This window comes from Oryctolagus cuniculus, chromosome 7 (assembly GCF_051225735.1).
Source record: "Oryctolagus cuniculus isolate XC-2025 breed Fujian yellow rabbit chromosome 7, ASM5122573v1, whole genome shotgun sequence".
NCBI lineage: Eukaryota > Metazoa > Chordata > Mammalia > Lagomorpha > Leporidae > Oryctolagus > Oryctolagus cuniculus.
The window spans coordinates 153,658,519-153,672,930 of NC_142873.1; the positions used below are offsets into that span (position 1 = coordinate 153,658,519).

Below are 14,412 nucleotides of genomic sequence, written 5' to 3' on the forward strand. Positions count from 1 at the left end.
TTATCCTGGTCTCCCATGGGGTGCAGGGCCCAAGCACTTGGGCCATCCTCCACTGCACTCCCGGGCCACAGCAGAGAGCTGGCCTGGAAGAGGGGGCAACCGGGACAGAATCCAGCGCCCTGACCGGGACTAGAACCTGGTGTGCTGGCACACAGGCGGCACAAGGCGGAGGATTAGCCTAGTGAGCCGCGGCGCCGGCCAAAACCTTTTTTTTTAAGATTTTATTTATTTATTTAAAAGGCAGAGTTACAGAGAGGCAGAGGCAGAGGCAGAGAGAGAGAGTCTTCCATCTGCTGGTTCACTCCCCAGATGGCTGCAGTGGCCGGAACTGCACCGATCTGGAGCCAGGAGCTTCCTTCAGGTCTCCCACGTGGGTGCAGGGGCCCGAGGACTTGGGCCATCTTCCACTGCTTTCCCAGGCCGCAGCAGAGAGCTGGATCAGAAGTGGAGCAGCCGGGACCAGAACCGGTGCCCATATGGGATGCCGATGCTTCAGGCCAGGGCGTTAACCTGCGTCGGCCCCCATAAATATTTTTTAAAGTAAAAAATCAAAATAAAATCCCTAGGTCAGTGTCACTCCCCCTCTTCGTGGAGGAACGACACAGGACCCTGCGCTGTTCTTTCGTCTGCTCGGCCCTCCCCGGGTTTGCTGCTGGTTCTTCCCGGGTTGGCTACTATCCCTTCCACCTCCGTGGAAGGGCAGTTCCCCCTGGCCGCATTCCCCACTTCCGCAGGGGAGCGGCACACCGCCAGCCAGCTTTCTCGGGGGCTGCACGGGTTCCCTTAGATGTTCCCCATAGATGTTCCCGGTGCATGCCGTCTCTCTCCTCCTTTATAGTCCTCCTCCGCCAATCCTAACTCGGCTGCCCACACGCCGAGTACGCTGCTCTCCAATCAGGAGCAAGTCCTACAGTTTATTGGTTGAACTGGAGGCAGCTGTGCGGAAGCTGTTTACTTCTCTCCCAGCGCCATATTGTGGGAGAGCAGATGCATAGAATAAGTCTTAATTCCAGTAACTCAGTCCAGTCCGGGCTGCTCCCCACAGATCCCCCTTTCTTTTTATTTTTGGCGTTGATACGCGCCTGTCTTCGGTGTCCCGCGGCACACACTCTGCTCTACTTGCTAGAGTTGCCACAGGCTCTTACAAGTCCTATCAATCAGGCAAACCGAATCCGGGTCCTCTCTTCGCCATGTTGTGAGGAGGTTTTTAGGCGCTGATGCGTGCCTGTGTTCGGTGCCCTGCAGCGCATGCTCTGGTCGAGCCTGCAGGGGCTTACAAGCCCTATCAGGCAAACCGAATCCAAGCCTTCTCATTGCCGTATTGTGGGGGAGACTTATTAGTGTTGGTTCGTGCCTGTCTTCGGTGACCTGCGGCGCATAAGCTGCTAGCCGCCCGCAGGTGCTCATCGCCTCACTAATAGGGCAGACCGAATCCAAGCCTTCTAATTGCCATGTTGAGGGGAGGCCTTTCTATTTCTCTATTTCTCTATCTCCGGGCATTCCTATTTCTCCCATTTTACTTCTATCTTCCAGCATTCCTATTTCTCTCATTTTACTTCTAAACTTCTGTTTCTCTTATCCTTGCGGCTTCCCGGCGCCCGCCCCGAGACTGCTTCTCGGCGGCTTCCCGGCTCTGAGCCGCTTCAGCCCGCGCTTCTCCGATCTGCGCGGCTTCCCGGCTTTGCGCGGCTTCCCGGCGCCTCGCCCCGCGGCAGCTTCACGGCTCTGCGCGGCTTCCCGGCGCCGCGCCTCGCCCCGCCGGCGGGTTCCCGGCTCTGCGCGCACGCTCCGCGGTCTCCATGCACTTCGCGCCTGCACCACGGCCTCCCGCCAGCCCCGCATTCCCTATTTATTCACGCCCCGTGCTCTCTCTGCACGCGGCGGCTTCCGCGAATGTTTCCGCCACCACCGGCATTCAGTCCAAGTTCCCCGGACTAACCTGGCGAATCCTGGCGGCCCACGTCTCTGCCTCTGGTTCCAGATCTTCGCCTCTTGCTCCCCGGGGTGACTTGAAGAATTCCAAGGTGGCTTATATCTCCACCTCGGCCTGCACTCGCGGCTTCATCCTCCCTAACATTTTTCTCTACCCGGTATGTTTCCTTAAGTTTTCTTCCAACAATATTCCTCTCATTTCTCCTGGCTACTCCCCACAGTCCGTATCCGAGTCCAAGCCTCCTCCAGGTTTCACTTTCGCTTTCAATCTCCTAGCTTCCCCGCCATAGTCCGCATCCGAGTCTATGAAAGCTTTCACTTTTGCTTTCAATCCTAACTTCTTTCCCACAGTCCATATCCGAGTCTATGCCTAGGCTTTCAATAGCTTCTTCCGGCATCTAGGCTCTTTGCTAGTCTCTCTCTCCGGTATTTTCCCAGTTCTTCCCGTTTCTTCCCTCCTAAGTTTCCTATCCGTCCTAGGTTTCCTATCCGAGTCACGGCACCATTATGTCGCTCCCCCTCTTCGTGGAGGAGCGACACAGGACCCTGCGCTGTTCTTTCGTCTGCTCGGCCCTCCCCGGGTTTGCTGCTGGTTCTTCCCGGGTTGGCTACTATCCCTTCCACCTCCGTGGAAGGGCAGTTCCCCCTGGCCGCATTCCCCACTTCCGCAGGGGAGCGGCACACTGCCAGCCAGCTTTCTCGGGGGCTGCACGGGTTCCCTTAGATGTTCCCCATAGATGTTCCCGGTGCATGCCGTCTCTCTCCTCCTTTATAGTCCTCCTCCGCCAATCCTAACTCGGCTGCCCACACGCCGAGTACGCTGCTCTCCAATCAGGAGCAAGTCCTACAGTTTATTGGTTGAACTGGAGGCAGCTGTGCGGAAGCTGTTTACTTCTCTCCCAGCGCCATATTGTGGGAGAGCAGATGCATAGAATAAGTCTTAATTCCAGTAACTCAGTCCAGTCCGGGCTGCTCCCCACAGGTCAGAGATCACGCGAGTGAAGTTCAGATCCCAGTCCCACCGTTAGGGCGCGGTGTGGCCTCCTGCCCTGCCTCCCCTCTCTACACTTCATCTCCCTCCGTACACAGAGCGGCCTCCGGGGTTTGTAGGTTGGCTGGGATCAGGTGCGCTTGCCGGGAAAACGCCTGGACCTGGGAGGGTCCTGGCAATGTTCACCATTTCTTGAAGGAGCACTCTGACCAGGCCGCGTGGCTGCGGGGGGCAGTGGAGCGGACGGGGCAGCTCCCTGGGAGGCCAGGAAAGGGGCCCTGCTCCGCTCTGCACCTTCCATAGCCGGGTCCCTTTGTCCAGAGCCATGCAGGGCCTGGTGCCCCGGGAGATTCAAACTCAGGCCTCCCGGTCCTGTCTGCTCCCCTCTCCAAGGCCCCCCGACCCTGACGGTGCACCCGAGTGTGCCCTGTTGAAGCCAACTTCACTAACAGAAGTCGCTCGCTCTCCAGTGCTCAGTCCATGCTAGGTGCTGGGTTCGAGTCCTGACTCCTCCTAGCAGTCCCACCAGATGAGCCCCATGATCTGTCAGCCTGACTTTGCTCACAAGATAAGAAGCTTGGACCCAGGAACTCCATCCGGGCCTCCCATGTGGTGGCAGGGATCCGAGTCCTCGGGGGTCACCTGCTGCCTGCCAGGGGGTGCGTCAGCAGGGAGCTAGAATCAGCAAAGCTGGGACTGGAACTTGGCCGCGGCTCCATGGTAGAGTGCACTGTCACCAGGAGAGCGAGGCTCAGAAAAGCTGTTTAACTTGCCCAAGGTCACACAGCAATCAGCGAGGTGGGATGTGACCCCCAGGGCTTCCAGAGTGTGGGTTCTCGGGGTCCCCAGCAGGCTGCCTCTCGCCCAGGGCACCCACACTTTGCAGCTCCACAGAAGGGGCCCGCGTGGGGTCTCAGGGTCGTCACCTGTGCTCACCCTTGCTCATGGATTCTTCTGGAAGCCCGACCTGGCATCCCCGCTCCCTGTTTGGGACACAAAGCTCCAGGCATTGACAGCGTGGAAGGAGTGCTCTGTGCCCAAATTCCTTCCTGGCCCCCCAGGCAGGGGAGGGGGACCCCAGCCCGGCCCAAGGCTCCGGCCATTGTAGGGGGTTTGGTAATAAAGGTGCTCTTCTTGCAAATGCCTGCATAATAACTTATTTAAACTACCCTGAGGATAGAATAACGAGTGGCTTAGAGGCAGTGCGGGGGGGGGGGGGGGGGACCCTGCCGCGGCCCAGAGCGAGTCCACTTCCCGGGCTGTAGTCCTGTTCCCCAAAGCAGGGCACCCAATTCCAGCCAGAACATGATGCTTCGCAGGGCAGGCCCGTGGCCGCAGAGCCGACCGCCTGCTTGGCCCTCTGTGTCCACGAGGGCCGCGTCCGAAGTCTCTTTGCTCCTCCTTCCTGAAGCGAGGCGGTGCTCCAGGCGGTCACTAGCGTTGCCGGCCCACCAGGCGTGACCGTGACGCAGGGGTGCTCGCTGAGGGCCTGGGAGGTTCCACACGAATGTGTTGCGCCATCTTTACAAGGACCTTGGCGCCCGTGGGTATGGTGCCTGCGAGGGGCCCTGACACTGCAGTCCACGCGTGGACACCGCCCACCGGGCGTGCATGGGTATACGCAAGTGAGCGGCAGACCCCGCGCGGGCGCTGTGAGTGTCGGCCGGGCTCGCACCCCCCACCCCCACCCCGGCGAGGGTCTTCCTTCGGGCAAGCCCCTGCCTCTGGCCTGCTAGTCCCCCTGCACTCCCAGTCACACAGCCAGAGCCAGGAGGCTGTGCAGCGACCAGGTCCGGATCTGCACGGTTCGGCGTGTCCCATGAAGCCTGCTCGCTTGGCTCCTGCCCGACTCCCCTTCACCACGGCCGCTTCTAGGTGGCCAGAGTTCTGGGCGCCTCCTAGACTGGGGAGTATCAGAGTCCTGTCCCGAAAGCCAGCGCTCCGTGGATCACGTTCCCGGCAGCCGCAGCGTCTACACAGCACCTGATGGACTCTCTCGCTTTACTTTTAGCAAGCGCTTGTTTTAAATGAATCCCTTTAACAAAGGAAACTGTATCGTTATTAATCACAGATTGGATCGCTGGTATTTCATATAGACATGCATGTCTAACACACGTGTAACAACTGGAATGGTTAAAGTCTTCGTCTGTGTGCTAGCCGACATCACCTCCCAAATGCACAGCCCGCAGTGCAGGTCCCGGGAGCAAGTTCGTGGTGCCCGGGCATGGAGGACATCCACGGAGCACGTCTATCACCCACATCCGTGTACATTTGTGGCGTGTGCCAAAGCGGTGTGGGCGGAGTGCACGCGCACAGTGCCTCCGTGAAGCCTCTGAGTGGCGAGTGCCCACGGAGCAGGTGCCCGGGCAGGTGCGCAGATCAGCTCTGAGCTGTGGGCACCGTGCAGGCCCCCGGGGCACGTGCGTTCCCTTCACCTTGCAGTGAGGGTCCCGGGATCCGAGAGGGCTGCTCACAGAGAAGCCTGACATTGCTGCACACGGCAATCACTGTGTGGGTTTCAGATTCAGGGAGCCCCACTCGCCACCTTGGAACGTGGCGTGGAGCAGCGTGGAGCCTCAGAACCCCTGAGTCTTGCTTTGCTCTCCTCTTGGCCTGCCTGTTAGGAAGGCGACAGCTATACCCGCACAGAGCACATCTCACAGGCAGGCTTGAGGTCCTTCTCCTCCCGCTCCGTCACTCTGCCCCTCCCCCACCCCTCCTCAGGGCCTTTGCACACGCTGACTCGCTCTCCCCCCAGATCCCCAGATCTCTGCCTGGTGCAGTGCCCGGCACAGCAAGGGCTCCGTAAGTATCAGTAAAAAAAACAACAACAACAACAATGAATAAACCAATCGCAGCAACAGAAACAGAACTTGGATCTCCTGCCCTCTGCTCTGTTGCTAATTTTAGGTTTTAATATTTATTGTTTCTTTGAAAGGCAGAGTTACAGAGGTGAGAAAGAGGGAGAGACATAGAGAGATTTTTCCATCCACGGGTTCACTCCCCAAATGGCCAGCAAAACCAGGGCTGGGCCAGGCCGAAGCCAGGAGCCTGGTGCTCCATGCAGGTCTCCTACAGGTGTGGCAGGGACCCAAGCACGTGGGCCTCTCGCACGGCTCTCCCAGGTGCACAGGCAGGGAGTTGAGCAGCCGGGACTTGAATCAGCGCCCACGTGGGCGCCGGCATTGCAGGCAGAGCCCAGCCCACTGCGCCACAGCTCTGGCCCCTCTGTTGCTAGTTCTGCTGTTCTGGCGTTGAGCAAATATAGTGTACGCTATTTCTCATTGCTGCCACTGCCTTTACAATGAAAACTAAATGGGAGGGAATTAGAAAAATCGCCACAAACTGGCAGACATTTTATTACGTGCATGGATTTTGGAAGCTGATGGTTCCTTTTCCCCCTACGTTCCCATCAGACAGGTGACATGCCAACGTCTACCAGGATTGGAGGGGGCACATCTCACACAGTGGGGTGCAAAGCCAATCATCACACTTACATACATAAAAAGGAGTATGGGGACCGGTGCTGTGGTGTAGCCAGTAAAGCCGCCACCTGCAGTGCTGGCATCCCATATGGGCGCTGGTTCAAGTCCCGGCTGCTCCACTTCCGATCCAGCTCTCTGCTGTGGCCTGGGAAAGCAGTAGAAGAGGCCCAAGTCCTTGGGCCCCTGCACCTGCATGGGAGACCTGGAAGAAGCTTCCAGCTCCTGGCTTCAGCTCGGCACAGTTCTGGCCATAGCGGCCACCTGAGGAGTGAACCAGTGGATGGAAGACTTTTCTTTCTATGTCTCTCTGTAACTCTGACTTTCAATTAAAAGATCTTAGAGAAATTAAAAATATAAGAAAAGAATTATTCTACATCTAAAATCTGAAGTCTTTAAATAAAAAAAGGAGTTGGAAGCTGGTGTGCATCTGCTGTTGTTTTATTTATTTACTTATTTGAAAAAGCATCAGAGGGAGAAAGAGCTCTTCCCTCCGCTGGTTCAGTCCCCAAATGCCTGTCACCGCTGGGGCTGGGCCAGGCTGCAGCCAGGAGCCAGGAGCTCCAGCCCGGTCTCCGGGCTTCCCACGTGGGCGGCAGCGTGAAAGCACTTGGACCTTCGGCTGCCACTTTCCCAGGTGCCCTGGCAGGGAGCTGGATCGGAAGTGGAGCAGCCGGGACGAGAACTGGCACCCACGTGGAGCACCACGGCTTTACAACATGGGCCCTTCACTTTTTTTAATTTTTAGAAAGATTTATGTATGAGAAGGCAGAGTTACAGAGACAGGAGTGGAGGGAAGAGAGAGAGAGAGAGAGAGAGAGAGAGAGAGAGAGAGAGAGAGATCTTGAATCTGCTACTTCACTCCCGGATGGCGATGACAGCCAAGCTGGGCCAAAGTCAGGAGCCAGGCTCTCCATCCAGGTCTCCCATGTGAATGTAGGGTCCCAAGCACTTGGACCATCTTCCACTGCCTTCCCAGGTCATAGCAGAAAGCCGGATTGGAAGTGGAGCAGTCGGGTCTCGAACTGGCGCCCATATGGGATGCCGGCACTACAGGTGGCGACTTTACCTGCTGTGCCACAACACTGGCCCCTACCATAGAGTTTAACAACCACATCTGTGGCATTTATGGTATTAGGTACTAAAATCTAGAAATGATTTTTAAAACTCTCAGAGTTTTTTTTTTTTTTTTTCCATTTTGTTTGAAAGGCAGAGAGGAAGAGAGAGACAGAGAGCTCCCACCCCTGGATCACTCCCCAGAGGCTCACAACCGCTGAGACTGGGCCAGGCTGAAGCCAGGAGCTGGGACCCAACCACCTACAGCAACACCTGCTGCCGCCTGGCGTGGGCATCAGCAGGGAGCCAGCAGCAGAGCTGGGCACTGCACCCAGGCTCTCGGATGGGGGACGCTGCTCGGCCAAACGCCTGCCCCTAAATTCCCTCTCCCTGCGCCCCTCGGCCTGTGGTCCTTTGTTACAGAAGCCCAAGGAAACAGAGACCCAACAAGAGGATCCCCACGGCAGGGACGCCATGGTGAAGAAACGGGCTTTTCCCAGGTCCGCGCGGGCCCAGCCTGGCACACAGAAGGGATCGCTGGGCGCCGAGTGCTCGGGTCTCTTTAAGGACTCCTGCTCCCTCTGGCTGGCTCACGCCCCTGGGTGACCGTGGAAACCACAGCCCAGGGACCTGACACCACGGGGACTCCCTGCGGGATCTATTTCTTCAGTTTCCAAAGGGTTGTTAAGGCTTTGCAGGACACGGGGTGGCCCGAGGTGTGGTGGCTCCCAGCTGCCAGGGCCACCAGATCCCTTACACAGGCTGCTCTCCTCCTTGCCTTGTCGCTAAGCTTCCAGGCCAGTGACGCAGTTCTGCAGCTGGGCCGGAGCTGTGGCTTCCCTCGTCCACCCCAGTTCTCATGGTCGTCCTCCTCTTCCCCTTCCTCCCTCCCCCTCCTCCTCCTCCTTCCCCTTGTCCTCCCCTCCTTCTGCTGCTTCTAAGATTTCATTTGTTTATTTGAGAGGTAGAGTTACAGAGAGAGAGAGAGAGAGAGAGAGAGAGAGAGAGAGAGGTCTTTCATCCACTGGTTCAATCCCCAAACAGCCACAACAGCCGGAGCTGGGCTGATCTAAAGCCAGGAGCCAGGAGCTTCCTTCGGGTCTCCCACGTGGGTGCAGGGGCCCAAGGACTTGGGCCATCTTCTCCTGCTTTTCCAGGTACATTAGCAGGGAGCTGGATCGGAAGAGGAGCAGCTGGGACTTGAACTAGCGCCCACATGGGAGGCAGATGGAGACTTAGCCCATTACACCATGGCACCAGCCCCCTTCTCGTGGTTCTTGACCTCACCAAAATGTGACCTGGATGCACGTGAGGGATGCCACACGCTTGTGTCTCTGTCTCCCGTCTCCAAACCATGCACCCACACCGCCCTCTGCCAGGGAGAAGCCACCTGCCTGCATGGCTTTTACCTGCAAGCTCGCGTAGGGGAGATGACTCAGAACACGAGGAGTTACGGATCACAGATCAGTGCGACACACTGTGGTTCTGTCCTAAGCCGGAGGCGCAACGTGGACGCAAGCACTAGTGCAGAAGTGGGGGTGCTGCCGGCCGCAAACGCGTGGCCATAGATGACATTGACTTCCATCCTGCTTTTCTTGGGTCTGAACAATTAGATTCGATTCCCAAATGTGCCGGTTTTCATTTCAGCTTCCTTCTGGTCTCTCCTGTGTTAAACGAGGAGGAGTGGAAGCAGCTGGGGACAGACCATGAAGTGCTGTGCACTCCTTGTATACACCCCAGCATGTGCGCCCGCTGCCCCCAGCCCCATATACACCCCAGCACGTGTGCCGCTGCCCCCAGCCCCATACACACCCCAGCACGTGCGCCCGCTGCCCCCAGCCCCATACACACCCCAGCACGTGAGCCCACTGCCCCCAGCCCCATATACACCCCAGCACGTGTGCCGCTGCCCCCAGCCCCAAATATACCCCAGGACGTGTGCCCGCTGCCCCCAGCCCCACACACACCCCAGCACGTGCACCGCTGCCCCCAGCCCCAAATACACCCCAGCACCTGCGCCACTGCCCCCAGCCCCATATACACCCCAGCACGTGCGCCCACTGCCCCCAGCCCCATATACACCCCAGCACATGTGCCGCTGCCCCCAGCCCCATATACACCCCAGCATGTGCGCCACTGCCCCCAGCCCCATATACACCCCAGCACGTGAGCCCACTGCCCCCAGCCCCACACACACCCCAGCACGTGTGCCGCTGCCCCCAGCCCCATACACACCCCAGCACGTGAGCCCACTGCCCCCAGCCCCACACACACCCCAGCACGTGTGCCGCTGCCCCCAGCCCCATACACACCCCAGCACGTGAGCCCACTGCCCCCAGCTCCACACACACCCCAGCACGTGCGCCCGCTGCCCCCAGCCCCATACACACCCCAGCACGTGTGCCGCTGCCCCCAGCCCCATACACACCCCAGCACGTGAGCCCACTGCCCCCAGCCCCATATACACCCCAGCACGTGTGCCGCTGCCCCCAGCCCCAAATACACCCCAGCACCTGCGCCACTGCCCCCAGCCCCATATACACCCCAGCACGTGCGCCCACTGCCCCCAGCCCCACACACACCCCAGCACGTGAGCCCACTGCCCCCAGCCCCATATACACCCCAGCACGTGTGCCGCTGCCCCCAGCCCCATATACACCCCAGCACGTGCGCCCGCTGCCCCCAGCCCCACACACACCCCAGCACGTGAGCCCACTGCCCCCAGCCCCATACACACCCCAGCACGTGAGCCCACTGCCCCCAGCCCCATATACACCCCAGCACGTGTGCCGCTGCCCCCAGCCCCAAATACACCCCAGCACCTGCGCCACTGCCCCCAGCCCCATATACACCCCAGCACGTGCGCCCACTGCCCCCAGCCCCACACACACCCCAGCACGTGAGCCCACTGCCCCCAGCCCCATATACACCCCAGCACGTGTGCCGCTGCCCCCAGCCCCATATACACCCCAGCACGTGCACCGCTGCCCCCAGCCCCAAATATACCCCAGCACGTGTGCCGCTGCCCCCAGCCCCATATACACCCCAGCACGTGTGCCGCTGCCCCCAGCCCCAAATACACCCCAGCACGTGTGCCCGCTGCCCCCAGCCCCATATATACCCCAGCACGTGAGCCCACTGCCCCCAGCCCCATACACACCCCAGCACGTGCACCCGCTGCCCCCAGCCCCATATACACCCCAGCACGTGTGCCGCTGCCCCCAGCCCCAAATATACCCCAGCACGTGTGCCCGCTGCCCCCAGCCCCATATACACCCCAGCACGTGTGCCCGCTGCCCCCAGCCCCATATACACCCCAGCACGTGTGCCGCTGCCCCCAGCCCCATACACACCCCAGCACGTGAGCCCACTGCCCCCAGCCCCATACACACCCCAGCACCTGCGCCGCTGCCCCCAGCCCCACATACACCCCAGCACGTGCGCCCGCTGTCCCCAGCCCCAGCCCCTGTCCCAGCCCCAGCATGAGAGCGGTGCCAGGTGACCAAGCACAGGGCAGGGGCTCATAGATGTCTCTTAGATCTTCTCAGACCTTCCGTCCCTTCTTGGCAGGTGAGGCTTGCATTTCCTCAGTGACGCATCTGGGAACAAACAGCGGGGTCTCCTTGAGAAAAGAGGGAGGACTTCAAGCAGCTCCTCACCCTTTCAGGTCCCTAAAAACCACCCGAGAGATCTTGGAAAAAACACGCAAAACAAAAACAGGCCGGCGCCACAGCTCACTAGGCTAATCCTCCGCCTTGCGGCGCTGGCACACCGGGTTCTAGTCCCGGTTGGGGCGCCGGATTCTGTCCCGGTTGCCCCTCTTCCAGGCCAGCTCTCTGCTGTGGCCAGGGAGTGCAGTGGAGGATGGCCCAGGTGCTTGGGCCCTGCACCCCATGGGAGACCAGGATAAGTACCTGGCTCCTGCCATCGGATCAGCGCGGTGTGCCGGCCGCGGCGGCCATTGGAGGATGAACCAATGGCAAAGGAAGACCTTTCTCTCTGTCTGTCTCTCTCACTGTCCACTTTGCTTGTCAAAAAAAAAACAAAAAAAAACAAAAAAAACAAAAAAAACACAGTGGGTCAGACATCTCTTCCATCCCACACCACAGGGCCTGGGTTCAAACCCCGACTTTAGTCCTCACTCAGCTTCCTGGCAATGCACACCCCACTCCCCCCAACCCCGCCGGGAGGCAGCAGGTGATGGCTCGAGTACTCTGGTCCCTGCCACTTGTGTGGGAGACCCGGGTTTAGTTCTGGGCTCTTGGTTTTGGCCTGGCCTATCCCCAGCTATTGTGGGTGTTTGGGGAACGCACCAGCAGGTGGGATATTTCTCTCTCTCTCTGGCATTCAAATAAATACAAATGAAGAGTTAATTTTTTTTATTATTTATTTATTTATTTATTTATTGACAGGCAGAGTGGACAGTGAGAGAGACAGAGAAAGGTCTTCCTTTTGCCGTTGGTTCACCCTCCAATGGCCGCTGCGGCTGGTGCGCTGCAGCTGGCGCACCACGCTGATCTGATGGCAGGAGCCAGGTGCTTCTCCTGGTCTCCCATGGGGTGCAGGGCCCAAGGACTTGGGTCATCCTCCACCGCACTCCCAGGCCACAGCAGAGAGCTGGACTAGAAGAGGGGCAACCGGGACAGAATCCGGTGCCCTGACCGGGACTAGAACCCGGTGTGCCGGCGCCGCAAGGCGGAGGATTAGCCTAGTGAGCCGCGGCGCCGGCTAGTTAATTTTTTTAAATAAAAAAAAAAGTGCTACAAAAAGTAGTTTCTGATTGAGTAAGTTGGGGCTGAGCCCGAGAGTGTGCATTCCTAACTCCCCCGGGATGTACCTGCTGCTGGCCCCAACCACAGCAAGGACTTCCAGCGCCGGTCTGGGGGCCGGGGGCTTCCCGGCTCTCCCACCAGCCCGCTGTGTGTCACCAGCAGTCTCAGAGCCTCTCTGGGCTACACTGCTTCCTCTGGGTATTAGGTCAGCACAGACACACACCTGCAGTAACCAGAGAGGAGTAAACCACAAACCAGGCCCAGCACCACGCACGCTCTCCAGGCTGGGGTGCTACAGGTCCTACTGCAATATTCAAGGGCCCTTTGGTTCTAAAATTTCATGTGTCACTGGCAGAAACGGGACTTCCGTTCCCCAGGATACACCTCGCGAGCACCGTAACAGGGACTCCTCCACCAACTGCCAGTCTCAGATTCAGGGCGGATGAAATCCAGAAGCACATTTTTTGAAAAGATCTATTTATTTTAAAGCGGTTATTCCAGTAATCATCTTTTATTTATTTATTTTTAAGATTTATTTTATTTATTTGAAAGACAGAGTTACAGAGAGAGGTAGAGACAGAAAGAAAGGTCTTCCATCCCCTGGTTCACTACCCAGATGATCCCAACGGCCGGAGCTGCGCCAATCTGAAGCCAGGAGCCAGGAGCTTCCTCCGGGTCTCCCATGTGGGTGCAGGGGCCCAAGGACTTGGGCCATCCTACATTCCCAGGTCATAGCAGGGAGCTGGATCGTAAGAGGAGCAGCCTGGACTCAAACCTGTACCTACATGGGACGCCAGCACTGCAGGTGGTCATTTTACCTGCTACGCCACAGCGCCAGCCTCCTTTTATTTTTTATTTACCTGAAAGGCAGAGTTACACAGAGAGAGGGAGATCTTTATCCGCTGGTTCATTCCCCAAATGACTGAAATGGCCGGGGCTGCGCCTGGCTGAAGCCAGGAACCAGGAGCTGGGAGCCAGGAGCTTCTTCTGGGTCTCTCACGTGGGTACAGGGGCTCAAGGACTTGGGTCATTTTCCACTGCTTCCCCAGGTGCATTAGCAAGGAGCTGGATCAGAAGTGGAGCAACTAGGACTCGAACCTGCGCCCATATGGGATGCTGGCGTCACAGGCAGCACCTTCACGACACAACCCCTCTGCCTCAGATATGCTTTACACTTGGAGCACACCTCAAGTTGCACCAGTCCTGTTTTTAAAAATTAATTAATTAATGTAATTTTAAAGACAGAGTTACAGAGGTAGAGGGAGGGGGAGAGAGAGAGAGAGAGGTCTTCCATCCATTGGTTCACTCCCCAAATGCCCGCAACAGCCAGACCTGAGCCAATGTGAAGCCAGGAGCCAGGAGCTTCTTCCAGGTCTCCCATGTGGGTGCAGGGGCCCAAGCACTCGGGCCATCTTCCACTGCTTTCCCAGGCCACAGCAGAGAGCTGGATCAGAAGTGGAGCAGCCAGGACTCAAACCAGCGCCCATATGGGATGCCGGCACTGCAGGCCGGGGGTCTAACCTGCTAGTCCTGTTTTCAAGTGCTCAGTAGCCACAGGTGGGTACCCTGCTGGACATCCCGGATGGAAGGGGTATCATCCTCGCCAAACTAAGCTGGACCTGCAGACTTTGGAATCCAGTGCCCACTGGTCAGCAGCATCATTCCCAGGACGAGTGGTTTCATTTTCATGTACTGGGGGCAGAAAATTCATCCTGTACGAGAGACCTGGCTTGCCATGGCCGACTTAGATAGGAGTACGCCAACGACCAGAGAGGCCCTCCAGCAGGTGCTTGGAGCCCACATTTCCTCGGATCCGCGCTTGAAAACAGCCAACACGGCGCCCAGCACGGGGGCCTGCAAGTGCCGGGACTCTCCATTCCCGGGCAGGACCACTCCGCCTCCCGGAAGTTGCCCCGGAGTCAGGCTAGCGCATTTCAGAGGAGGAAGTGCGGCTTCCATCTCCTCTGCTCGGCGCACCTTGCCGGGTAGCATTTGTTACATAAGTGGCAGTGCGCCACGCCTAACTGACGGATGCCTGCTGCACACCCATTTCAGCTGGGAGTCACCCGGCTGTGTCCCCGGGGGAAGAGCAGCGCATACATTAAAAAAAAAAAAAAATCCTTTTGTCACCGGGCGGGCGAGTGGGGCCGGTTCGGGGGAGGGCGGGTACTGTAGCCGC

At 58.4% G+C, this 14,412-nt stretch overlaps 1 long non-coding RNA gene and 1 other non-coding gene across 2 annotated transcripts; both read right to left on the minus strand.

Annotated features, from left to right (window-relative positions):
- Window positions 1-264: 264 nt before the first annotated feature.
- LOC149125823 (uncharacterized) lies at window positions 265-4,042 on the minus strand. The gene is made up of 2 exons (XR_016210231.1): window positions 1,940-4,042; window positions 265-510 (listed from the first exon to the last, which is right to left on the minus strand). It is a non-coding gene; the product is annotated as an uncharacterized LOC149125823 (long non-coding RNA).
- A 2,291-nt stretch (window positions 4,043-6,333) lies between these two features.
- LOC127490004 (small nucleolar RNA U13) lies at window positions 6,334-6,435 on the minus strand. Its single transcript, XR_007917856.3, has one exon. It is a non-coding gene; the product is annotated as a small nucleolar RNA U13 (small nucleolar RNA).
- Between the last annotated feature and the right edge of the window lie 7,977 nt (window positions 6,436-14,412).